This window comes from Cervus elaphus, chromosome 28 (assembly GCF_910594005.1).
Source record: "Cervus elaphus chromosome 28, mCerEla1.1, whole genome shotgun sequence".
Classification (NCBI taxonomy): domain Eukaryota; kingdom Metazoa; phylum Chordata; class Mammalia; order Artiodactyla; family Cervidae; genus Cervus; species Cervus elaphus.
In genome coordinates this window covers 3990172-4016430 of record NC_057842.1, presented here as the reverse complement: position 1 = coordinate 4016430, position 26259 = coordinate 3990172, and the positions used below count along the sequence as shown (strand labels likewise).

The 26259-nt window shown below is 41.0% G+C and overlaps 1 long non-coding RNA gene across 1 annotated transcript; it reads left to right on the top strand.

The window, feature by feature from the left end:
• LOC122685417 lies at window positions 1–26259 on the top strand. The gene is made up of 2 exons (XR_006338375.1): window positions 1–52; window positions 26144–26259. It is a non-coding gene; the product is annotated as an uncharacterized LOC122685417 (long non-coding RNA).

Sequence of the window (26259 nt, the reverse complement as noted above, 5' to 3'; positions counted from 1 at the left end):
CTTGAGAGTCCCTTGGACTGCAAGGAGATACAACCAGTCAATCCTAAAGGAAGTCAGTCCCTAATATTCATTGGAAGGACTGATGGTGAAGCTGAAGCTCCAATAATTTGGCCACCTGATGCAAAGAACTGACTCCTTAGAAAAGACCCTGATGATGGGAAAGATTGAAGGCAGGAGGAGAAGGGTGGTGAGATGGTTGGATGGAATCACTGACTCGATGCACAAGAGTCTGAGCAAGTTCTGGGAGTTGGTGATGGACAGGGAAGCCTGTCATGATGCAGTCCATGGGGTTGCAGAGTCAGACATGAGTGAGGGACTAAACTGAACTGATTCAGTCATACAGAGCATATTTGTTTATTGCTTCAGGGTCTCGAAATCTGCTTAAGTTCTTCCCAGTATACAGTCTTATACCCGCTCCAAATACAATCACTGGGGAAGGAGACCAGCATCTCCATGATTGGTTAACATCAACTGTTACTCATCTTTTGGGTAGTGTGACAGAAATTCCAGGGAAATCAACATTCCCTACATAAATGTTTCTGTGCTGAATATTAAGCACAGAGCAAGAAAAGGGAGGATATTGCTCTGCATAGAGTGGTAATCTTTCCACTCTTTGCCCAGCTGGTTCTAGAGGTCTCTCTTTTAATTACCACCTCTTCTAAGAGTCCTCTCCTGACCTTATAACCTGACGTGGTCCCCTTGATTATTGTTTTGCAAATTTATTTGTATCTATCTTTGACTGTACCAGGTCTTTTTTGCTGTGCAGACTTTTCTCTAGTTGCGATGTGAGGGCCTCTCATTGTGGTGGTTTCTCTCATTTGGGAGCATGGGCTCTAGGTATGCAGGTTTCAGTTGCTGTGGCACTTGGGCTCAGTAGTGGCAGTTCCCAGGCTCTAAGAGCACAGACTCGATAGTTGTGGCACTCAGGCTTTGTTGTTCTGTGACATGTACGATCCTCCTGGATCAGCGATTGAACTGGTGTCTCCTGAATTGGCAGGCAGATTCTTTTCCACCGAGCCACCAGGGAATTTTTGATCACAGAAAACTGCCTATAAATCTCAATTAATAATTATGCATTTTTGTTGTATTCATTTTGTTTATAATTTAAAATATATATTTAATATAAAATATAACATGCAAATAGATTACATATTAATAGGATATAAATTAAAATTAATTAAAACAATATTTAATATACATATGCTGCTACTGTTGCTAAGTCACTTCAGCCGTGTCTGACTCTGTGCAACCCCATAGATGGCAGCCCATCAGGCTCCCCCGTCCCTGGGATTCTCCAGGCAAGAACACTGGAGTGGGTTGCCATTTCCTTCTCCAATGCATGAAAGTGAAAAGTGAAAGTGAAATCACTCAGTCGTGTCCGACTCTTAGCTACTCCATGGACTGTAGCCTACCAGGCTCCTCCGTCCATGGGATTTTCCAGGCAAGAGTACTGGAGTGGGATGCCATTGCCTTCTCTGAATATACATATACACAATTATAAATATATATTTATAATTTTATAAATTATACATTAACTTTGTTGTCTGTTTCTTCTTTATCCCTATCATCTCAAGGATGCTACTCCTCTGGGGAAAGATCACTTTAATAGAACTTGTGATTTTTGAGTAAAATAAAAACACTATTCCATTATTGGGAGGATACAATTAATAGGACGCTTTACTGAGCTACACAAGATGATGTGCATATTCAGTGCTACAAATGATCTCAGCTGTTACATAAACCTCTGTGACACACATATACAAGTGCTGTAAATGGTCTCAGCTGTCACATAGTCATTATTTACAGAATGTGGAGTGAGAGCCATGCCATCATGCCATGAACATGCCATCTTGGCTAATTTGCTCTCTCCCCACAGTAGCCGTTCCCTTCTCCAGGTGATCTTCTCCACCCAGGGATTGAATCCCATCTCCCATAAGATTGCTAAATGTTGAGCTATTACAATTTGCCAGACATGTTTACTTAATTCTCACAACACTGTAAGTTAGGGATTCTTCTTCTTCTTTCCATTTTACAGACTTCAGCACCTCCTTTCCTGTCTATGGTATTATGGCTGCTTAGTGGTGGACCTGGGAGGGCTCTAGTTTTTCTTGTACTTTGTTCAGTTTTTACACAAATTCCCAAGGTTCTCTTCCATCAGAAGAGTACACATGCCCATGTATCAATGTGAAAATTATTTTGATTCACATGTTTAAAGGAAAATTCTGTGCATACACAGGGTGTGGACAGGTCACTAACTAATCAAGCAAACTAGAACTGATTTACCTTGGATGTCGCAGGACAGATACCAGAAACAATGTGTGAACAAAGCAAGGCACTTGTCACTTTCACTTTAAAAAGAAAATTCTTAAAAGAATGTAAGATTCGGGAAAGAAATTCTAAAGATGTCATATTTAATGTGAATTTTTTGTTAAAGCACATGTTTTCAGTAGGGACTGACAATAAATTAATACACATATTAATGTAAACTCAGTGTAAATTCATGTAAGTGCCAAAAGACTATTTGGTATACTGCTACTATATAGATTGCTTTCTACATCCGGCTGCCAAACAATCTTATCAATGTTACTCGTCCAAAACAACCACTTTTTGTGTGGGAAGAGTTTCCTATAAAGTCTCTGATTAATTCCTGTTTTCTTTCATTTGCTGCCCAACCCCCCTCCCACATTAAGTCTTGTAAGTGAGCTGTTATCTCATTATCAGACCAGTAGGAGTGGGGGGAAACTGCAAGGATACATGGCTCCACTGTTTTATGCTTTTTCAACCAGCTTTTCACTGTTATTTATGGAGTGGGGATTTGGGTTTTGGTCATTTCTGCAGCAAACCTCTATTGGTGCCTACTACTTGCCAGATTGTGTGGGTAAAGATCAGAGAACAAGACTTACCCTAGATCTGCTTTTGTATAGCTTTTATTCCAGTGAGAGCAGATAGAAAATAAACAAAATGTAGAGGTAAGCCACAGAGGGTGGGTGCTCTGTTGCCAAAGGCTAGAGGATGAGATACAGACTGATGGGGGTGAGAGTAGTGAGGGCCTTTTGCTTGTGTTGCCTTGACTGGGTTTCCTGTAAACAGAGCACGACCTGGCAAGAAGGAGCCAGGTCAGGGTCTGACTTGTTTGTATCTCTAATCAGAGGAGAGACCAGTGACACACACTTAAAACTCTTGAATTTTTGCATTTTTCTCTCCAAACCTAGAAACATAACAACTTTATAGAACTGTAAAGAACAAGAAAATAATTTGTCCAGCAACTTTGTATATGGGAAAAGAATGACCATATTCAGTGAATTTATATTGTATGCTAATTATCTCACTAAACACAAAATATAAAAGGCTATACAAAGTTAAGTTGTTGGTTGTTTTTCTTTTTATTATTAAATTCCCTTCCGCTAACCCAGTGGTCCCCAGGTCAGCCTTCTGTGTTCCTGACCTTTTCTAAGCTGACTTCCTTGGAATGTTCTTAAGCCCACTGAAACTGAATGTAGAAAAATAGCACAACTGATCCTTTGATCCTGTCCTCTCCCACTTCAGCATTCTCTCAGTGTTAGGCAGGGCTGTAACTTTCTAACATTACAATCAAGAATTTCTATTATTACCTTTGATTGTTCTCCTGTCTTGTTAGCATCCATGTGATGCTGAGAGTATCTTTGGATTCTCTCCACAGGCAAGGGCAGAACTTACAACTTCCTGTCTGGGTGATGTTAAATTATTTCTTTCTCTGTGTTTCATCTCTAAAGTGGGGATAATAATAGTACCCACCTCGTAGGATTGTTGTAACAAGTGGTTTGCTGGCCCTAAAGCATTTCAAATAGTAAGCACTCCATAAGTATTTTTATGGTTTCATAATTACAAAATTCCTTCTATAATCCATTTACTGGCTCTGTCTTTTCATTCTCCTTTATTTTATCCACCCCTTTGCTATCTCATGTAAGCTATCACCACTCCCTTGAGTACAGCGATTCCATACAGCCAAGTACAAAATTGTCTTAACTGCCTGTAAATTCTTCATTCATTCATTCCACAAAAATTTTTTCCCAAAGAACTCATTTTCTGTTTATTTGTTCGTTCATTCATCCATTTAGTAATCATGTGTCTTTGCACTAGTGACTATGTGACTATGGCAGATTCCTAAAGCAGAAAATACAGTGTGCCATTGGCAAGGCCAGGATCAAGTTGAAAGGATTTTTATTTGAACTAGTAAGAAATAATACAAGAGGACTCACAGCTTGTGAGTTTCCCACTGAGCAAACACTCATGCAGTTCTTTGCCACCTTAAAGTTTTATAGGAATGTTTTTAGAGTTATGCAGTGTTTATTCAACTTTTGCTTTGATCCTTAGTCTAATCCTCTTATTAGATTGAAGTACTTTGAGAAAGGGGAGCAGGCATGCTGTGGAGTTCGTATGTCGGCTCTGGGGAACAGAAGCGTCCCTGCTCTGCTGTTTGCTGACCATGAGATGATGGAAAGTTTCTCAGCTTCTTTGAGGCTCATTTCTTCTCTATAAAATGGGGATAAAACAGCATTTTTTAAAGTTGATATGAAGATTGAATGATATAATCCATTTAAATGCTTAACCCAAAACCTGGCACTTGTAAGTATTCAATAAACATAAACTAGCAATATAACTGCTGCTGAGAGAGTGTTTATTAAGTGAAAAATCTGTATACTTCTCAAGATGTCCAGTACAGTGCTTTGTAAGTAGTAGACAGTGAAGCAATCTTGTTATTATATAAGTTAAAGACCATGAAAACTCCACGCTGTCTCTCAAAAGCTTGCAAAGAATGATACTTTAATATTTACTAACACAAGACTTGAAAACTCCAACCAAAAGGCAAAGACTGGCTGAATGGATAAAAAAAAAAGACCCCTATATATGCTGTCTACAAGAGACCCACCTCAAAACAAGGGACACATACAGACTAAAAGTGGAGGGCTGGAAAAAAAAATATTTCACGCAAACAGAGACCAAAAGAAAGCAGGAGTAGCAATACTCATATCAGATAAAATAAACTTTAAAATAAGGCTGTGAAAAGAGACAAAGAAGGACACTACACAATGATCAAAGGATCAATCCAAGAAGAAGATATAACAATTATAAATATCTATGCACCCAACATAGGAGCACCACAATATGTAAGGCAAACGCTAATGAGTATGAAAGAGGAAATTAATAGTAACACAATAATAGTGGGAGACTTTAATACTCCACTCACACCTATGGATAGATCAACTAAACAGAAAATTAACAAGGAAACACAAACCTTAAATGACACAATGGACCAGCTAGACCTAGTTGATATCTATAGGACATTTTACCACAAAACAGTCAATTTCACCCTTTCCTCAAGCGCACACAGAACCTTCTCCAAAATAGATCACATCCTGGGCCATAAATCTAGCCTTGGCAAATTAAAAAAAAATGAAATCATTCCAGTCATCTTTTTTGACCACAGTGCAGTAAGATTAAATCTCAATTACAGGAAAAAAAATATTAAAAATTCAAACATATGGAGGCTAAATAACATGCTTCTGAATAACCAACAAATCATAGAAGAAATCAAAAAAGAAATCAAAATATGCATAGAAATGAATGAAAATGAAAACACAACAACCCAAAACCTATGGGACACTGTAAAAGCAGTGCTAAGGGGAAGATTCATAGCATTACAGGCTTACCTCAAGAAACAAGAAAAAAGTCAAATAAATAACCTAACTCTACACCTAAAGCAACTAGAGAAGGAAGAAATGAAGCATCCCAGGGCTAGTAGAAGGAAATAAATCTTAAAAATTAGGGCAGAAATACATGCAAAAGAAACTAAAGAGACCATAGCAAAAATCTACAAAGCTAAAAGTTGGTTTATTGAAAAAATAAACAAAATTGACAAACCATTAGCAAGACTCATTAAGAAACAAAGAGAGAAGAACCAAATTAACAAAATTAGAAATGAAAATGGAGAGATCACAACAGACAACACTGAAATACAAAGGGTCATAAGAGACTACTACCAGCAGCTCTATGCCAATAAAATGGACAACTTGGAAGAAATGGACAAATTCTTAGAAAAGTGTATAACTTTCCAAAACTGAACCAGGAAGAAATAGAAAATCTTAACAGACCCATCACAAGCAAGGAAATCGAAACTGTAATCAGAAATCTTCCAGCAAACAAAAGCCCAGGACCAGATGGCTTCACAGCTAAATTCTACCAAATATTTAAAGAAGAGCTAACACCTATCTTACTCAAACTATTCCAGGAAATTTCAGAAGAAGGTAAACTTCCAAACTCATTCTATGAGGCCACCATCACCCAAATTCCAAAACCAGACAAAGATGCCATGAAAAAAGAAAACTACAGGCCAATATCACTGATGAACATAGATGCAAAAATCCTTAACAAAATTCTAGGAAACAGAATCCAACAACATATGAAAAAGATCAGACATCATGACCAAGTGGGCTTTATCCCAGGAATGCAAGGATTCTTTGATATTCGCAAATCAAACAATGTAATACACTACATTAACAAATTGAAAGATAAAAACCATATGATTATCTCAATAGATGCAGAAAAAGCCTTTGACAAAATTCAACATCTATTTATGATTAAAACTCTCCAGAAAGCAGGAATAGAAGGAACATACCTCAACATAATAAAAACTATATGGGCCAAACCCACAAGAAGCATTACCCTCAATGGTGAAAAATTGAAAGCATTTCCCCTAAAATCAGGAACAAGACAAGGTTGCCCACTCTCACCACTACTAATCAACATAATTTTGGAAGTTTTGGCCACAGCAATCAGAGCAGAAAAAGAAGTAAAAGGAATCCAGATTGGAAAAGAAGAGGTAAAACTCTCACTGTTTGCAGATGACATGATCCTCTACATAGAAAACCCTAAAGACTCTACCAGAAAATTACTAGAGCTAATCAACGAATATAGTAAAGTCACAGGATATACAATTAACACACAACAATCCCTTGCATTCCTATACACTAACAATGAGAAATAGAAAGAGAAATTAAGGAAACAATACCATTCACCATTGCAACAAAAAGAATAAAATACTTAGGAGTATATCTACCTCAAGAAACAAAAGACCTATACATAGAAAACTATAAAACACTGATGAAAGAAATCAAAGAGGACACAAACAGATGGAGAAATATACCGTGTTCATGGATTGGATGAATCAATATTGTAAAAATGACTATACTACCTAAAACAATCTATCGACTCAATGCAATCCCTATCAAGCTACCAATGGTATTTTTCACAGAACTCGAACAAATAATTTCACAATTTGTATGGAAATACAAAAAACCTCAAATAGCCAAAGTAATCTTGAGAAAGAAGAATGGAACTGGAGGAATCAACCTGCCTGACTTCAGGCTCTACTACAAAGCCACAGTCATCAAGACAGTATGGTACTGGCACAAAGACAGAAATATAGATCAATGGAACAGAATAGAAATCCCAGAGATAAATCCATGAACCTATGGACACCTTATCTTCGACAAAGGAGGCAAGGATATACAATGGAAAAAAGACAACCTCTTTAACAAGTGGTGCTGGGAAAACTGGTCAGCTACTTGTAAAAGAATGAAACTAGAACACTTTCTAACATCATACACAAAAATAAACTCAAAATGGATTAAAGATCTAAATGTAAGACCAGAAACTATACAACTCCTAGAGGAGAACACAGGCAAAACCCTCTCCGACATACATCACAGCAGGATCCTCTATGACCCACCTCCCAGAATATTGGAAATAAAAGCAAAAATAAACAAATGGGACCTAATGAAACTTAAAAGCGTTTGCACAACAAAGGAAACGATAAGCAATGTGAAAAGACAGCCCTCAGATTGGGAGAAAATAATAGCAAATGAAGCAACAAAGGATTAATCTCAAAAATATACAAGCAACTCCTGCAGCTCAATTCCAGAAAAATAAATGACCCAATCAAAAATTGGGCCAAAGAACTAAACAGACATTTCTCCAAAGAAGACATACATATGGCTAACAAACACATGAAAAGACGCTCAACATCACTCATTATCAGAGAAATGTAAATCAAAAGCACAATGAGGTACCATTATACGCCAGTCAGGATGGCTGCTATCCAAAAAGCTAGAAGCAATAAATGCTGGAAAGGGTGTGGAGAAAAGGGAACCCTCTTACACTGTTGATGGGAATGCAAACTAGTACAGCCACTATGGAGGACAGTGTGGAGATTCCTTAAAAAACTGGAAATATAACTGCCATATGACCCAGCAAGCCCACTGCTGGGCATACACACCAAGGAAACCAGATCTGAAAGAGACAGGTGAACCCCAATGTTCCTCGCAGCACACTGTTTATAATATCCAGGACATGGAAGCAACCTAGATGCCCATCAGCAGACGAATGGATAAGGAAGCTGTGGTACATATACACCATGGAATATTACTCAGCCATTAAAAAGAATTCATTTGAATCAGTTTTAATGAGATGGATGAAACTGGAGCCCATTATACAGAGTGAAGTAAGCCAGAAAGATAAAGACCAATACAGTATACTAATGCATATATATGTAATTTAGAAAGATGGTAATGATAACCCTATATGCAAAACAGAAAAAGAGACACAGATGTACAGAACAGACTTTTGAACTCTGTGGGAGAAGGCGAGGGTAGGATGTTTAGAGAGAACAGCATCAAAACATGTATATTATCAAGGGTGAAACAGATCACCAGCCCAGGCTGGATGCATGAGACAAGTGCTCGGGTCTGGCGCACTGGGAAGACCCAGAGGAATCGGGTAGACAGGGAGGTTGGAGGGGGGATCAGGATGGGGAATACATGTAAATCCATGGCTGATTCATGTCAATGTATGGCAAAAACCACTACAATATTGTAAAGTAATTAGCCTCCAACTAATAAAAATCAATGGAAATAAAAAGACTTGAAAATTCATAAATATAGGAATTATTCATATTGAAACCAGTAGACAATGTTCTCCTAGTGTCTTATTTCATAAAATTCTACTGATATTATCTAATTTAGTGGAATGTTAAGTACTTGGGGCAGTCTTCCTGCCCACTTCTGATGTCTATGTCTGAAGCTTTCTCTATCTTCCTTATACTTTAATAAAACTTTATTACACAAAAGCTCTGAACAATCAAGCCTCATTTCTGGCCCCAGATTGAATTCTTCTCATCTGGAGGCCAAGAATCCCAGAGTCTTTCATGGTCCAGCAACAACCTTTCCTTTTGGGGGCTTGTCCGGGATTCTTCAGGAAAAGGTGAGGATGCTTGGAGCTCAGTTCTTTGTTCTCCTAGCAAACATGTTTTCTACTATACTTTAACTCTACGGTGTGCTTGTGTGAGTGAATGACATGCCCTGCACGAAGGAAGGGAGGAGCCCTACTTAGCAGTTTGGTGGTGACCTCATATGGCTTATAGGACTTCCCTGGTGGCTCAGAAGGTAAAGCGTCTGCTTGCAATGCAGGAGACTTGGTTTTGATCCCTGGAGAAAGAAATGTCAACCTGCTCCAGTACTTCTGCCTGGAAAATTCCGTGGACAGAGGAGCCTGGCAGGCTACAGTCCCCCGGGTAGCAAAGAGTTGGACACGGCTGAGTAACTTCACTTTCTTTTCTTTCTTTCTTTTCTATTAAATATTTATTGTGTGTGTGTGTGTATGTTCAGTCACAACTCTTTGTGACACCAGGGATTGTAGCCTGCCAGACTTCTCTGTACATGGAATTTTTCAGGTAAGAATACTGGAGCAAGTTGACATTTTCTATTCCAGGAATCTTCCAGACCCAGGAATCAAACCCGCATCTCTTGTGTCTCTTACATTGGCAGGTGGATCCTTTACCACTGTGCCATCTGGGAAGTCCAAATATTTATTACCAGATTATAAATGAGTTTGTTTATCAAACTTATCAGACTCTATAAAATGTAAATAGAATAGAACAAGGTAAAAGTTTTTTCCTCTAATACATTTTCTTTTGAAGTAGAGCTGAATGATTTAAAATTTTTCAAATGCTCTTTCTCTTTAGAAATTGGATGATGGGCTTTTAAGTAATTGGTGGCATGCCAATTCTCAAATAACTCCAAATGTGGACCTATAATTAAAATCAGAAATTTGAACTGTAGAAACATGTTCTTAATATGTCCCACTATTTTTTCTCTTTATTTATGTGACTCCCTTGCTATTCTATTGCATGCTATTATACACACACACACACACATGCATATATTAGCATATATACACACATATATATGCATACTGTCTTAAATTGAAGAAAGTAGGGAAAACCACAAAGTCTTTCAAGTATGATCTAAATCAAGTAAGTCTCTTTTAATTATACACTGGAGGTGATGAATATATTCAATGGATTTGATTTGGTAGACAGAGCGTCTGAAAAACTATGGATGGAGGTTTGTAACACTGTACAGGAGGCAATGACTAAAACCATCCCAAAGAAAAAGAAATACCAGAAGGCAAAGTGGTTATCTGAGGAGGCTTTACAGATAACTGAAACAAGAAGAGAAGTGAAAAGTAAGGGAGAAAGGGAAAGATATACCCAACTGAAAGCAGAGTCCCAGAGAACAGCAAGGAGAGATAAGAAAGCCTTCTTAAATGAACAATACAAAGAAACAGATGAAATAAATAGAATGGGAATGACCAGAGATCTCTTCAAGAAAACTGGAGATATCAAGGGAACATTTCATGCAAGGATGGGCATGATAAAGGACAGAAATTGTCAGGACCTAGCAGAAACAGAAGAGAGTAAGAAGAGGTGGCAAGAATACACAGAAGAATTAAACAAAATAGGTCTTAATGACCTGGATAACCGCGATGGTGTGGTCACTAACCGGGAGCTGGACATCGTGGAATATGAAGTCAAGTGGGCCTTAAGAAACATTACTGTGGACAAGCGGCCCCAAGATGGCAAAGGAATAGGATGCGGAGACCACTTTCTCCCCCACAAATACATCAAAAAATCATCTGCATGTGGAGCAACTTCCACAAAACAACTTTTGATTGCTGGTGGAGGACCCCAGATACCCAGAAAGGCTACCAATCTCTTTGAAATGAGGTATGACAAAAGATAATGATGAAAAGGGAGACAAAGGATTTAGGGACTGAGACCCATCCTGGGGAGGGAGTCATGAAGGAGGAGAAGTTTCCACATAATTGGAGACCCTTTCATAGGTGGAGTCAGTGGGAAGCTTTGGAATCTCAGAGGGTAGCACTGGAAAAAAAAATCACCACAAAATTCACACCAAAGGGCAGTTACGGGCTGAGAAGCAGCTCACACGTGCACATCCACCTGCATTGTTTGGGGGCTGAGTGGAGGCATGGACTGCATTGTTGGTCCTTAGGGTAAGGACTGGGGTTGTCTTGTTTTTTTGTACTGTGCACTGAACCCAGGGTAGGTAAGGCGTGACTGGGGAAGCTGGAAAAACACTCAAAGAGCCGTGGGGACTACAGACATGTTTATTTTCTCTGGGCAGCAGTAGCCTGGAGTTCTCAAGTAGGAACGATGTACTAAGACAGAACAAAAGTGATTCGTGGCCAAGCGGGTAAAATGTGACACATTTGTGCAATGCTACAGCTGATACATAACCATATGAGGCCAGCAATATCATTGTTTACAGAACACGAGGTGAGGGGGCATGAAGGAGTGGGGGAGGAGAGCCTGCCTGATGCCATGTTGTCAGTTAGTTTCTTCACATTCCACCCCTCAGGGTTTTCTGTCCCACTGATAACAAAGATTTGGTTCCCTGTGGCTTCCTTCTGGCATGTACCACCACTGCTTGTATCCACATCTCACAACAACAGTAAAGCTTACAACAACAAACTGCTAGGGTGCAGGCTATACCTCTAATACAGAGCAAAACCCAATGCCAGGTACTGGACAAGCTGGCCTACCATTTCTACAGTGGGTCTACGGTAAGGCATTGCACATCGTGGATTTCTTATCATGTGCTGTAGTGCTCCTGTAACATTTTCATGATTATTTGGTATATACACACAATATTTGTGTCCAGTAATGCACACATGCCACCTTGTGCAGCAGTCAATAGATCAAGGGCCATTTGGTTCTGCACAGTTGTTTTTCTCCTGTGGTACATTTCTTCATCTAACAGGGTTAAGGCTTGGTCTATATAATTTAAAGCACAGGCAGTATGTAAAGCAAGGGCAGTAACTTGTACCTCAGTAACTATGGCTGCCCCTTGGGGGGAAAGCAACGCCAAGGGGTAGTACCACCAGGGGTTCCATTTTACTAGGTACTGTGCATGGACCATGTGAGAGAGCTGTATCTACTGAGGTGAGCAGGTAAGGCCAGCCCCGTGTGCACTGTCCAATCCAATTCTCAGCAAATATGGCCATCTTTATGACCCACATACCCACAGAGTGCCATGAGGGACAGGGATCACGCTATTGACCATTTGATAGTCTGATTCAATGTTAACTTTAGCACAAGGAGATGGGGGTTCCACCCTGTTGGCTTAGTACCACCCTTTTTATCTACTCAAAGGGGTGCAATGTCCTATAAGTCAACATTCAGAGCTGGCAACTAGGAAAACCCGTCCCACAGAACATGTCCTTGGGGCGAGGCATGTTCTGTCATTTTTTACCTCTTTTATACAATCAAGCACCTTGTCTCCTCTCATTCAGTCTTCTTCAGTTTCAACCAGAAGCCAAGTCCAGTTGGCCATAGTCATGGGATGAGTGAGCCAGGGCAGTCCCATGGCAACTCCAACAGGGAACTCATTGTAGACCCAAAATGTTGACATGTTTTGTACCATCATGTAGATGTGTGTCAATCTACAATCATATTGGTCATGACACACCTACGGGCAGAAAGACAAAGAGGTCAAATGTACTAGCATAGGTAATTTTTCCATCTAATAGGACACATGTAAGCTTTGTCTTGGGAGAGAATGGTTCTTGGTAACGGAGGTCTACTTTGTTTCATGTACCACACCTATTTGCTTGATCTCTCACATCCTGTGCCTCCACGTGGAGAGTAAGAGGGGAACTTATGATAGACCACAGGAAGTGCACAAATGCACTTTTCAACACGGAGGCAGTTCCCTGTGGTCCTGGCCACATGACATGCACATGAGGGGGCCAGGTGCTGGTTGCCCAGGGGACAACCTGGAAGTCATGTTGCAGTCCCTACCCCCATGAGGCTAGTAGGGCTTCACTGCAGGTGAGGTGTCTTTATCTTCCATGGCCAGGTCCAGTCTGCCATCTGTCCTTGTGCAATCCTGGTTGGGGCTGGCAACATGATGTTACCTTGGGTTCCATAACCAGGCTCTAAGACCATATCTGAGGTTGTCACTTGCAGTTGTATCTGCACAGCAGCACAATGCAGAAGAGCCTTCACAGGGGCAACTTTGCCCCTGTGTGGTTTTTCATTGGGGGACCCATAAAACCCCCATAGATGTTGTGTCCACCCCATCAAGGAGGGGTGATCAGTAGACAGCTGCAGACCTTGCTTTAGCAAACTATTATATTGCTCAATCATACCCACTGCCTGTGGGTGATATGGGACATGAAATACTATTGAATTCCCAGTCTCTGGCCAGTCCAAGACTTCCTTTCTGGTAAAATGGGTACCTTGATCACTGTCTATAATCAGAGGGCCAGGGAAACAGCAAACCTGTAACTGTATCTACAGCTGTCAGAGCAAAGCTGGCATTCTCTGATATTGACAGAGGCCCTACAGAGTCCACTTGCCACTGAGTCAAAGGAATGCTTCCCCTTACACCACTTGTCCATCAGTGCCTGTCAGCCTGTGGGAATGAAGAGACTCCTGGGCACATGTGGAGCAATCATGGCAAGCATCTGTTATTTCCCTCCAAGAAATGGGAAGATCCCATCTTTTGCCCACGTGGTTTTCATCCCTGCACGATGCAGGCACCGGTGTAGCCAAGTTGCTACCTCTCCACCCATAGGACATGCACTAACCTGTCAGCCTCATAATTCTCTGGGCTTGCCATAGGCAGGTGCCCTGTTACGTGTATCACTGTTATGTCCTTTCCATGTCCTAAGTCCCGTAGATCTTGCCACATGGCTTGTTCCCACAGGATCTGTTGCCTACTAGCCACTGCTGTGTCTTTAAGGTAGTAAACCATAAGGTTAAGCCTTTATGAACTGGCCAACTATCTGTACAGATGGTAAGGGATGTTGCCTCATTTTTGACCACCATTCAGGCAGCGTATAACTCAGCCCACTGGCTGCTTTGACCAACTCCAGAGTTAAATCATATAGTGTCTGTGGTAGACTGCATGGCAAGGGTGGTCCAGGAGGAGGCCTGGCCCCAGCTGGACCCATCAGTATACCAAACCTGGGCATCTACTGGGGCTTTACCTTCCTTAAACAGTGAGGGTTCTGGCCTCACCATCATCGGAGTGTCTCCCAATGTGTCCACTGTAAATGTTACCGGTCCTAAAATATTAGGTCCTAAAATATTATATATTAGCTGTTAGCTCTTGAAATAATGGTCTGGCAGATAGAGAACTCCTTTGTTCTAAGTATGCCCCCCACTTAGCCTAAGTTTGGATTTGTGCCACTCCTGTCTTGGGAGAGGACACCCAAGACCACAGCCAGCCCACTATAGGATGTGTTGTCTTGACAAGCACCAGGGCCTTCTCCATGATCACCTCTGTGGACAGTAAAGTGCCATACACAGCTGCCAATTTCTTCTCCACCAAAGCGTATCTCTTTTCCACCGGCTTCTTAATTGAGACCAAAATCCCAAAGGAGCACCTAGCTGCTCTTGTCATTGCCACAAGCCCCACCCAAACCCTTCCTGGGTAATGAATAGTGAAGTTGCTCAGTCGTGTACACTTTGTGATCCCATGGACTGTGGCCTACCAGGTTCTGCCATCCATGGAATTTTCCAGGCAAGAGTACTGGAGTGGGTGCCATTTCCATCTCCAAGGGATCTTCCTGACCTGGGGATGGAACCCGGGTCTCCCGCATTGCAGGCAGAAGCTTTACCCTCTGAGCCACAATATGTACATCTAATTCAAAGGTTTTGTAGGGTGCCTGGGCTTGCTGAACGGCTCGCTTGATGGCTCAGAACACATGTTACACAGTATCTGACCAGTTCCAAGTTACCCACTTTTCTATTAACGAGTATAAGGGGCATGCCATTTGGGCTAGGTGAGGTATGAACGTCCTCCATGTTGGCCCAAGAGGCAACATAGGTTTGTAACTGAGTCACAATTGTAGGCAGTAGGTACATTTATATATATATATATATTTTTTTTTTCTTTAGACTGTATTTATTCTTTTTATTTATTTATTTATTTTTGTCATACATTGATATGAATCAGCCATAGATTTACACGTATTCCCCATCCCGATCCCCCCTCCCACCTCCCTCTCCACCCGATTCCTCTGGGTCTTCCCAGTGCACCAGGCCCGAGCACTTGTCTCATGCATCCCACCTGGGCTGGTGATCTGTTTCACCATAGATAGCATACATGCTGTTCTTTTGAAATATCCCACCCTCACATTCTCCCACAGAGTTCAAAAGTCTGTTCTGTATTTCTGTGTCTCTTTTTCTGTTTTGCATATAGGGTTATCGTTACCATCTTTCTAAATTCCATATATATGTGGCAGTAGGTACATTTATATTTTATTAGCCATCATAACTTTTGTTTTGGTTTAATTTTTGTTTAAACTCCTGTTTAAAGTTTGGTATAACTTCTGTCTTACCTGACCAGCCAACTTCCAAGAATTTGACAGACAATCTAGGCCCTTGGATTTTTGTGGCATTTATCACCCATCCACATGATTTCAAATGTGTTATAAGCTAGGGTGTACACTATTTTAAACCTGTAAGAAATCAGAGGTTAGTAACACATCATTAATATAACGAAACAGTTTCACTGATGTAGGGCGGTTTCATTTTTCCAAATCTCCCTTAACCAGCCCGTGACATATTGTTGGGCTATGTAAATATCCTTGGGAAAGGACCTGTAATGTCCACTGACACCCTTCCTAAGCGAATGCAAACGGATCTTGACTCTCAGCAGCTATAGCTATCCAGGAAAAAGTGAAAGTTAAAGTGTTAGTTGCTCAGTCATGTCTGACTCTTTGTGATCCCATGGACTGTTGCCTGCTAGGCTCCTCTTTTCCATGGGTTCTCCAGGCAAGAATACTGGAGTAGGTTGCCATTCCTTTCTCCAGGGGATCTTCCCAACCCAGGGATCAAATCCAGGTCTCCTGCATTGCAGGCAGATACTTTACTACCTCTTTACCATCATGGAGAAAAAGGCATTAGCTAAATCCACCACAGTGATAAGTGCCCAAGGCTGTGGTTAACTGGTTCGTCAAATTGTGGATTGATGGCATGGCAGCTCACATGGGTGGCACCATTTTATTTAGTTCCTTGTAATCCACAGCCATTTGCCATGGGCCATCAGGTTTTCAGGTGGGCCACACAGGGAAGTTGATTGGGCTCTGTGCAGGGCATACAGTGTCTATTTTTGCCAGCTTGGCAATTGTGGCACTTATTTTTTGTGGTCACCTGGTAGATGATATTGTCTCACATTTACTGCCCCCTGGAGTGTTGGCAACACCGTTGGGGGATGCTTTGTATATCCATTCACGACTGTCTTTATTATACACACTTGGAGACAAAATTTCCTCACAGAGGTCTGTAACATGAGGTCTTGTAAGACATTTATCTCTAAAATATATTCTGAAATTGGGACCACCTACACAGTGTACACTTGCATAGGAAGCCATCTGATTTCCAACAGTAAGGACACAGGCTTTACTTCAATAGTTTGGCCACTGTAGCCATCAATATATGCATTAGGACCAGGAAACTGTTTTGGTTTGTCATATATCAGGCTGCATTCAGCACTGGTTTCTACCAGGGCCATTATTCTTTGTACATTGGTGCATGACCAGTGAATTGTAAGTTCTTCACGGAGCCTCTGGTCCCTGCTTGGGCTCTCTGGGTGGGCACCTTGGCCTGAACCCTATTCAAAGCAAAAACAGGGCATCAGAAGAAATATCTCCAGTTGGCATAAAGTCCTCTAGCTGAACTGTACATATTTTCATATTTGATAAACTGCTTTTCTGGTCTCAATTGCTTCCACAGCTCTAGGAATACAACATTAGGTTGTTCAACAATTTTATTTTTGTCAAGTCCCATTGCTAGCAAAGCAGTCCACATTTGTATCCTTGTCACCTGGGTGGGGCCTTTACTGGCTTGGTTTCCCATGGGGGCCTTCACAGCCCTAATACTTTTGGCCTGCCACTGCCCTTCTGTGTCTCCCAAGCTAGTCATCATCGAGGTCACCTCATAGATAGGCCATCCCACATAGGGTGTAAGTATAGCAGGTAGAGGTTCAATATAGGTGGACAGAGTGCTATTCAACATGGTGTTTTGCATACTGCTGGTGAAATATTCCTCGTCAGGGCTCCAGATGTTCAGGTTAAACATCTCCTGTATCATGTCTAATTCTCTCACCACATGGGTCAACTCAGCATTGATATGCCACTTACTAACAGTATCTGGGAGCTGTCCTGCATTAGTCCGCATGGTGTCGATGGCAGCATTGATCTACTGTAGCAGGCTGTGTGTTTGGTTAGGTGCATCCTGAATAAGTCACTTAGCATTCTGCAATCTTTGTCTCAATGAGCAGTGCATGGTTAGGGTTGCCAACTGTTCTACTTCATTCCCCAGAACAAAGGATGCCATCCACCCCTGTGTCTCAAAGTCACAACATCCATGTTGCCAAGGGTCCTCCAAGCCCTTCTTGAAACCACAGCCCCAAATTACCAATTCTTCCTGAGTATATGGCTGATATGTCATAAACTCAGTCATACTGGGGGCCTCTTAAGGATGTCTCCCCTGGGCCGTAGGCTTCTTATGTTTTATTTATTTTTTGTTGTACAATAGGTCTCACTGATAAGCAAGGACCTGTGGGTCCCTCATCTTTTATTACCTCATAATGCAAGGTGTCACATTCCACAAGGCCAGGCAGCTTTTGTTCCAGCATCTGAACCAGTTGCTCTACTTCCTCTGCTTGTCTCTTTAGTTTGCACACTTGCAGAGCATCATGGAGAGCACTTTCCATATTCACCTTCAAGGCCACCAGTAAAATCCATCCCATGGTGTCAGTGACAGTACATGCTGCTTTGTCCAGCAAGTGAGAGCTTACCGCCTGTAATGTCTTTTCAATACTGTATGGTGACCCATTCTCTGCCACCCAGACTTCCACCAGGGCCCATGCCAAGAGGACCACAGCCATCAGGTACTCATGCTCTGTGGTGGCCACTGGCTTCCTCCTTCCATTGGAGCCACAGGCTCCCCTACCTGCTGGGTATTCTGCTGACTACACCAGTTGTCTTGCTTCTTGTATTGTGAACTGAACCCAAGGTAGATAAGGTGTGACTGGGGAAGTTGGAAGAACACTCAAGGAGCCATGGGGGCTGAATACATGTTTATTCTCTGTGGGCAACAGCAGCTGGGAGTACTCAAGCAGGAATGATATACCAAGACAGAACAAAAGTGACTCATGGCCAGCGGGTACAATGTGATGCATGTGCACAGTGCTACAGCTGCTACATTACCATACAAGGTCAGCAATATCATTGTTTACAGAACACAAGGTGAGGGGGCATGAGAAAGTGGGACAGGAGAGACTCACTGATGCCATGTTGCCAGTTAGTTTCTGCACAGAGGTTGAATGCCCTGAGGACACTCAGGGGACTAATGTGGCATAGCAACCCAAATCGTGAGAACACCAGAGAGACAAAAAAAGAAAAACAAAGACCTTTCTATGGGAAGGCTCTAATGCCACACTGTGACCTCTGGTGTGCTCACAGAGCAAAGGATTGTGCCCTAGCGAATACCAAAGGAGAGAAAACCTGCCTCCCTGGAGGCAGAAAGGCAGGTGCATGAAAGCCAGAGGCAGAAGGCAAGGGTTTGTTGCAAACTTGGCCACAGAGACTGCATCTCCCACCAAGCTGTGAGCAGGTTGCCTTGTCACTAAGCCTAGTATTCTGGGTGGTTCATATCTGCCAGGAGTGTCACCTATTGATAGCAGACCCTGGAGGCGATGCATGGCCCCCCTGGGACTGTACGTGCATGGCAAACCCAGGATCCTGAGCAGTTTGGAGCAGGCCCACCAGGGACTGTGCCCTCACAGAAAGCCTGGGAACCTGAGTGGCTTAGACCTAGGAAGTGCATGCCACCTTGGGCTGTGTCAACCTCTCTGTGGCCCATCCACTGAGAACACTCCCCACATATGCCAGTGGTGTTTCTTTGCAGAAGAAACAAGTGGTGTTTCCACAGCACAACTGAGCAAGTGACTCTGAATAAGTGTTCACTTTTGCCCCCTTGTGTCAGTGCAGAGACAGACACTGAAGAGACTTGCAAGTAGAAGAGCCCAACCTAAGCAAAGAAAAGGGGAACTGCCTCAGAAGTGGCAGGTGCAACAGATTAAAATCCCGAAGTTAAGCTGAGGCTGTGCATATGAGGGGAAATTGTAGGCTTTGAGAACAAGTACAAGCTGGAAAAAGGGATTATCTGACACTGAACTGAACCTACAATACTTAAAAAAAAATTTGTGTTCAATTTTATTTATTTTTTCTTTCGTATTGTACTTTTGAGAATCTAATCTCTATTCTAGGCTTTTAATGTTTGCTTTTTGATATTTGTTACTAATTTTGTACTTTTAAGAGTCTAATTTTTAGTATCAATTTTCACTTAGGGATTTTATTACAGTGCTTGATTGCTCTCTTCCCTTTTGACTCTCCCTTTTTTCCTCCTTGTCAGCTCTATATCCCTCTTCCCTCTTCTCTTCTCTGTGTAACTCTGTGATTCTCTTTGGGTATTCCTAGTTGTTGGAGAAGGCAATGGCACCCCACTCCAGTACTCTTGCCTGGAAAATCCCATGGACGGAGGAGCCTGGTAGGCTGTAGTCCATGGGGTCACTAAGAGTCGGACATGATTGAGCGACTTCACTTTCGTTTTTCACTTTCATGCATTGGAGAAGGAAATGGCAACCCACTCCAGTGTTCTTGCCTGGAGAATCCCAGGGATGGGGGAGCCTGGTGGGCTGCTGTCTATGGGGTCGCACAGAGTCGGACATGACTGAAGTGACTTAGCAAATTCCTAGTTGTGGAGAGTCATTTCATCATTAATCTAGGGGTTTTGTCCTCTGTGCTGTGTGGGCTGAGAAATCTTGATGCTATGGTAAGAGAAGGACTAAAACCCAGAGGTAGGAGGCTCAACTGCAGAACGTTGGGCCCTCATAGACCTCCTGACCCCAGGGAATATTAATAGACGAGAGCGCATCCAAAAGCTTTCACACCTACTCTGAGACCAAGCTCCACCCAAGAGCCAGCAAGCTCCAGTGCAAGACAACCCATAATAATTCTCCAGCAAAACAGAAACACAGCCCTGAACATTAAAAGACAGACTGCCCAAAGCCACACAAACCCCATAGACACCCCAAAATTCACTACTGGACACTACCTTGCCCTCCAGAGAGATGAGATTCAACTCCATCCACAAGAACACAGAGACAAGTTCCCCCAGTCAAGAAACCTTCACAAGCCACTGGTCCAACCCTACCCACTGGGAATAGACTCCATAGTTAAGAGGAACTATGACCCTCCAGCCTGCAGAAAGGAGATCCCAACACAGTAAACTAAACAAAATGAAAAGGGAGAGAAATATCCAGCAAGTGAAGAAACATGATAAAAACCCACCAAACCAAACAAAAGAGGAGGAGATAGGGAGTCTATGTGAAAAAAAATCAGAATAATGATCATAAAGATGATCCAAAAATCTTGAAAACAAAATGAAGTTATAGATAAATAGACTAGAGAAATGAATTGAGAAGATGAAAAATGTTTAACAAGGGCTAGAAGAAATAAAGAGTAGTCAGTTAGTAATTAACAGTGCAGTAACTGAGATTAAAAACATTCTGGAGGGAAACAACAGTAGAATAACTGAGACAGAAGAAAGGATAAATGAATTGGAAAATAGAATTGTGGAAATAAATAGAGTGGGAAAAAGAAAAAGGAACAAAAAGAAATGAGGACAGCCTCAGAGAATTATGGGAAAATGTTAAATGCCTCAGAATTTGAATCATAGGTGTCCCAGAAGAAGAAGACAAAAGAAAGGGCATGAAAAAATGTTTGAGGAGATAATAGTTGAAAATTTCCTTAAAATGGGGAAGGAAATAGCCACCCAAGTCCAAGGAGCCCAGGGAGTCCCATATAGGATAAACCCAATGCGAAGCACACCAAGATACATAATAATCAAACTAACAAAAATTAAACACAAAGAGAAAATATTAAAATCAGCAAGGGAAAAGCAATAAATAGCATACAAGGGGATCCACATAAGGGTAACAGCTGATCTTTCAACAGAAATTCTGTAGGCCAGAAGAGAATGGCAGGATATATTTAAAGTGATGAAACAGAAAACTTACAACCAAGATTACACTAACCAGCAAGATTCAAAGGAGAAATCAAAAACTTTACAGACAAGAAAAGCTGACAGAATTCAGCACCACAAAACCAGCTTTTCAACAAATGCTAGGATTTTTCTAGACAGGAAATACAGAAAAGGTTTATAAAAATGAACCCAAAACCATAAAGTAAATGGTAATGGGATCATGCTTATCAATAATTACCTTAAACATAAATAGGTTAAAAGCTCCAACCCAAATACAAAGACTGGCTGAATGGATACAAAAATAAGACTGCTATATATGCTGACTATAAGAAACTCACTTCAAATCCAGGGACACATACAGACTGAAAGTGAGGGGCTGGAAAAAGATATTTCATGCAAATGAAGATGAAAAGAAAGCAGAAGTAGCAATACTCATATCAGATAAAATAGGCTTTAAAATAAAGACCATTATAAGAGACAAAGAAAGACACTACATAATGATCAAGGAATCAATCCAAGAAGAAGATATAGCAATTATAAATAGTGCGCACCCAACATAGGAGCACCTCAATACATAAGGTAAAAACTCACAGCTATTAAAGGGAAAATTGTCAGTAACACAATGATACTGGAAGAATTTAAGATGCCATTTACACTAATGGACAGATAATCCAGACAGATTAGCAAGGAAACAGAAACTTATAATGATGCATTGGACCAGGTAGGCCTAACTGATATCTACAGGGTGTTTCACTGAAAGACAATGGTTTTCACTTTTTTCTCAAGTGCACATGGAACATTCTCCATGATAGATCACATCCTTGGTCACAAATCTAGCCTTGGGGAATTTAAAAAATTTGAAATTATTTTAAGCATCTTTTCTGATCAAAATGCTGTAAGATTAGATATCACTATAGGAAAAAAAACTATAAAAAAACCCCACAAACATATGGAGGCTAAACAACATGCTTCTGAATAACCAACAGATCACTGAAGGACTAAAAAAGGAAATAAAAGTATGCATAGAAAAAATGATAATGAAAACACGACTACCCCAAACCTATGGGGGTTCAGTAAAAGCAGTGCTAAGTGGGAAGTTCATAGCAATACAAATCTATCTCAAGAAGTGTTGTGCTCCTTTGATGGACCGGAACCTGGTAGTCCAGAGTCAACAATAAGAAAGTAAAAGAGAGAGAAAGAGGTTGACATTCCCTGGTTTACACAGAGAACAAATAAAGCTCTTTGCACAGAGCTTACACTGCTTCTCGTTGGCACCAGGCGTCCTCTCGAGTGGGTGAAGGCACAGTGCACCTTCTCGAGAGGGTCTTAGAAGTCCAGGCAAGAAAAGGAGCTCAGCGGGCTTCTACACTCCAAGGAATTAGCCTGAGGGGGGGAAAGAGAGAGAGAGAGAGAGGGAGAGAGAGAGAGAGAGGGAGAGAGAGAGAGAGAGAGAGAGACAGAGAGAGACAGACAGAGAGAGACAGACAGAGAGAGACAGACAGAGAGAGAAGGAAAGAAAGACACAGGGACCCAAGAGAGAGAGAGAGAGAGAGAGAAGGAAAGAAAGACACGGGGACCCAAGAGAGAGAGAGAGAGAGAGAGAGAGAGAAAGAGAGAGAGAGAGAAGGAAATAAAGACACGGGGACCCGAGAGAGAGAGAGAGAGAGAGAAGGAAAGAAAGACACGGGGACCCGAGAGAGAGAGAGAGAGAGAGAGAGAGAGAGACAGAGAGAGAGAGAGAGAGAAAAGGAAAGAAAGACACGGGGACCCAAGGTGTGATGGAGCAAAGGTGTTTTATTTAACATGGTATGAGTATATATAATGTCTTACAAGGTAGCTATTCTCATCAGTGATAACAATCAAAATTCCAGACTTACAAAACATAAGGTGATCCATATTAAAGAGAGAGAGTTGTAAACAATCACTTTTACCATATGGGTCATAAAAAGGAGGAGGTGCTTATCACTCTATGGAAAAACTAATGAAGGAAATGCATGGATTCCTCTTAATTTCTGAATATTCAGGAATTAATAAGGAACAGAGGATTTATGACAGATCCAAAACAGCACACAGTAAGCCTCCTGTTAAATGCTTCCTGACAAAGAAGCAAGAGAAATATCAAGTAAACAACCTAATTTTACATCTAAAGCAACTAAAAAAAAAGAAGAAATGAACAATTTCTTAGAAAAATATAACCTTGTAAAACTGAACCAAGAAGAAACAGAAAATTTGAACAGACAAATCACAAGCACAGAAGTCGAAAGTGTAATAAAAAATCTTCCAACAAGCAAAAGCCCAGGACACAGGTGAATTTTACCAAAAATTTAGAAAAAGGTAACACCTATCCTACTAAAACTCTTCCAGAAAACTGTAGAGGAAGGAAAACTCCCCAACTAATTCTATTAGGCTACCATCACCCTGATACCAAAACCAGACAAAGATGCCACAAAAAGAGAAAACTATAGGCCAATATCACTGATGAACATAGATGCAAAAATCCTCAGCAAAATTCTAGCAGATATATCATGATCAAGTGGGCTTTATTCCAGGGATGCAAGGATTTTTCCATATTTGCATATCATTCAGAGAGGTACACTATATTAACAAATTGAAAGATAAAAACCATATGATCATTTCAATAGATGCAGAGAAATACTTCAACAAATTCAACACCTATTTCTATTAAAAAAAAAAAAAACTCTCCAGAAAATAGGCATAGATGAAACATACTTCAACATAATAAAAGTCAGATATGACAAACCCAGAGCAAACATTATTCTCAGTGGCAAAAATTTGAAAACATTTCCTCTAAAATCAGGAACAAGACAAGGGTGCCCACTCTCACACTACTATTCAACATAGCTTTTGAGGTTCTAGCCACAGCAATCAGAGAATAAAAAGAAATAAAGGGAATCCAACTTGGAAAATAAGAAGTAAAGATTTCACTGTTTGCAGATGACATGATCCTCCACAAAGAAAGTGCTAAAGATGTCAACAGAAAATTACTAGAGCTAATTAATGAATATAGTAGTTTCAGGATAAAATTAGTACACAGAAATCTCTTGTATTCCTATACACTAACAATGAAAAAATCAGAGAGCCAAATTAAGGAAACAATTGTATTCACCTTTGCAATGAAAATAATAAAATAATTCGGAAAAAAATTACCTAAAGAAACAAATGATCTGTACACAGAAAACTCTAAAACACTGATGAAAGAAATCAAAGATGATGCAAATAGAGAATTATACCATGTTCTTGGGCTTGGTGAAAATGAGTATACTACCCAAAGCAATCTATAGATTTAGTGCAATCACTTTCAAACTACCAATGGTTGCTTTCACAGAACTAGAACAAAAATGTTCACTATTAATATGGAAACACAAAAGACCCCAAATAGCTAAAGCTATCACAATGGTGTGATCAGTCACCTAGAGCCAGACATCCAATGCCAGGTCAAGTGGGCCTTAGGAAGCATCACTACAAACAAAGCTAGTGGAGGTGATGGAATTCCAGCTGAGCTGTTTTAAGTCCTAAAATATGATGCTGTGAAAATGCTGCATTTAATATGCCAGCAAACCTGTAAAACTCAGCAGTGGCCACAGGACTGGAAAAGGTCAGTTTTCATTCCAATCCCAAAGACAGGCAATGCCAAAGAATGTGCAAACTACCACACAATTACACTCAACTCACTCACTAGCAAAGTAGTGCTCAAAATTCTCCAAGTCAGGATTCAACAGTACCTGAACTGTGAACTTCCAGATGTTCAACCTAGATTTAGAAACGGCAGAGGAACCAGAGATCAAATTGCCAACATCCATTGGATCATCGAAAAAGCAAGAGAGTTCCAGGAAAACATCTACTTCTGCTTTATTGGTTACACCAAAGCCTTTGACTGTATGGATCACAACAAACTGGAAAATTCTTAAAGAGATGGGAATACCAGACCACCTGAACTGCATCCTAAGAGATCTGTATGCAGGTCAAGAAGCAACAGGTTAGAATCGGACATGGAACAACAGACTGGTTCCAAATCTGGAAAGGAGTACATCAAGGCTGAAATTGTCACCCTGCTTATTTAACTTATATGCAGAGTACATCATATGAAATGCCAGACTAGATGAAGCACAAGCTGGAATCAAGATTACTGGGAGAAATATCAATAACTTCAGATATGCAGATGACCCCACCCTTATGGCAGAAAGCAAAGAAGAACTAAAGAGCCTCTTGATGAAAGTGAAAGAGGAGAGTGAAAAAGTCGGCTTAAAGCTCAACATTCAGAAAACTAAGATCATGGCATCTGGTCCCATCAGTTCATGGTAAATAGATGGGGAGACAATGGAAACAGTGACAGACTTTTTTTTTTTTTTTTGGGGGGGGGGACTCCAAAATCACCGCAGATGGTGATTGCAACCATGAAATTAAAAGATGCTTACCCCTTGGAAGAAAAGCTATGACCAATCTAGATAGTATATTAAAAAGCAGAAACATTACTTTATCAACAAAGGTCCATCTAGTCAAAGCTATCGTTTTTCCAGTAGTCATGTATGGATGTGAGAGTTGAACTATAAAGAAAGCTGAGTGCTGAAGAATTGATGCTTTTGAGCTGTGGTGTTAGAGAAAACTCTTGAGAGTCCGTTGGACTGTGAGGAGCCCAAGGAGGAGTCCAACCTGTCAATCCTAAAGGAAATCAGTCCCTAATATTCATTGGAAGGACTGATGCGGAAGCTGAAACTCCAGTACTTTGGCCACCTGATGCAAGCAACCGATACATTGGTAAAGACCCTCGTGTTGGGAAAGAT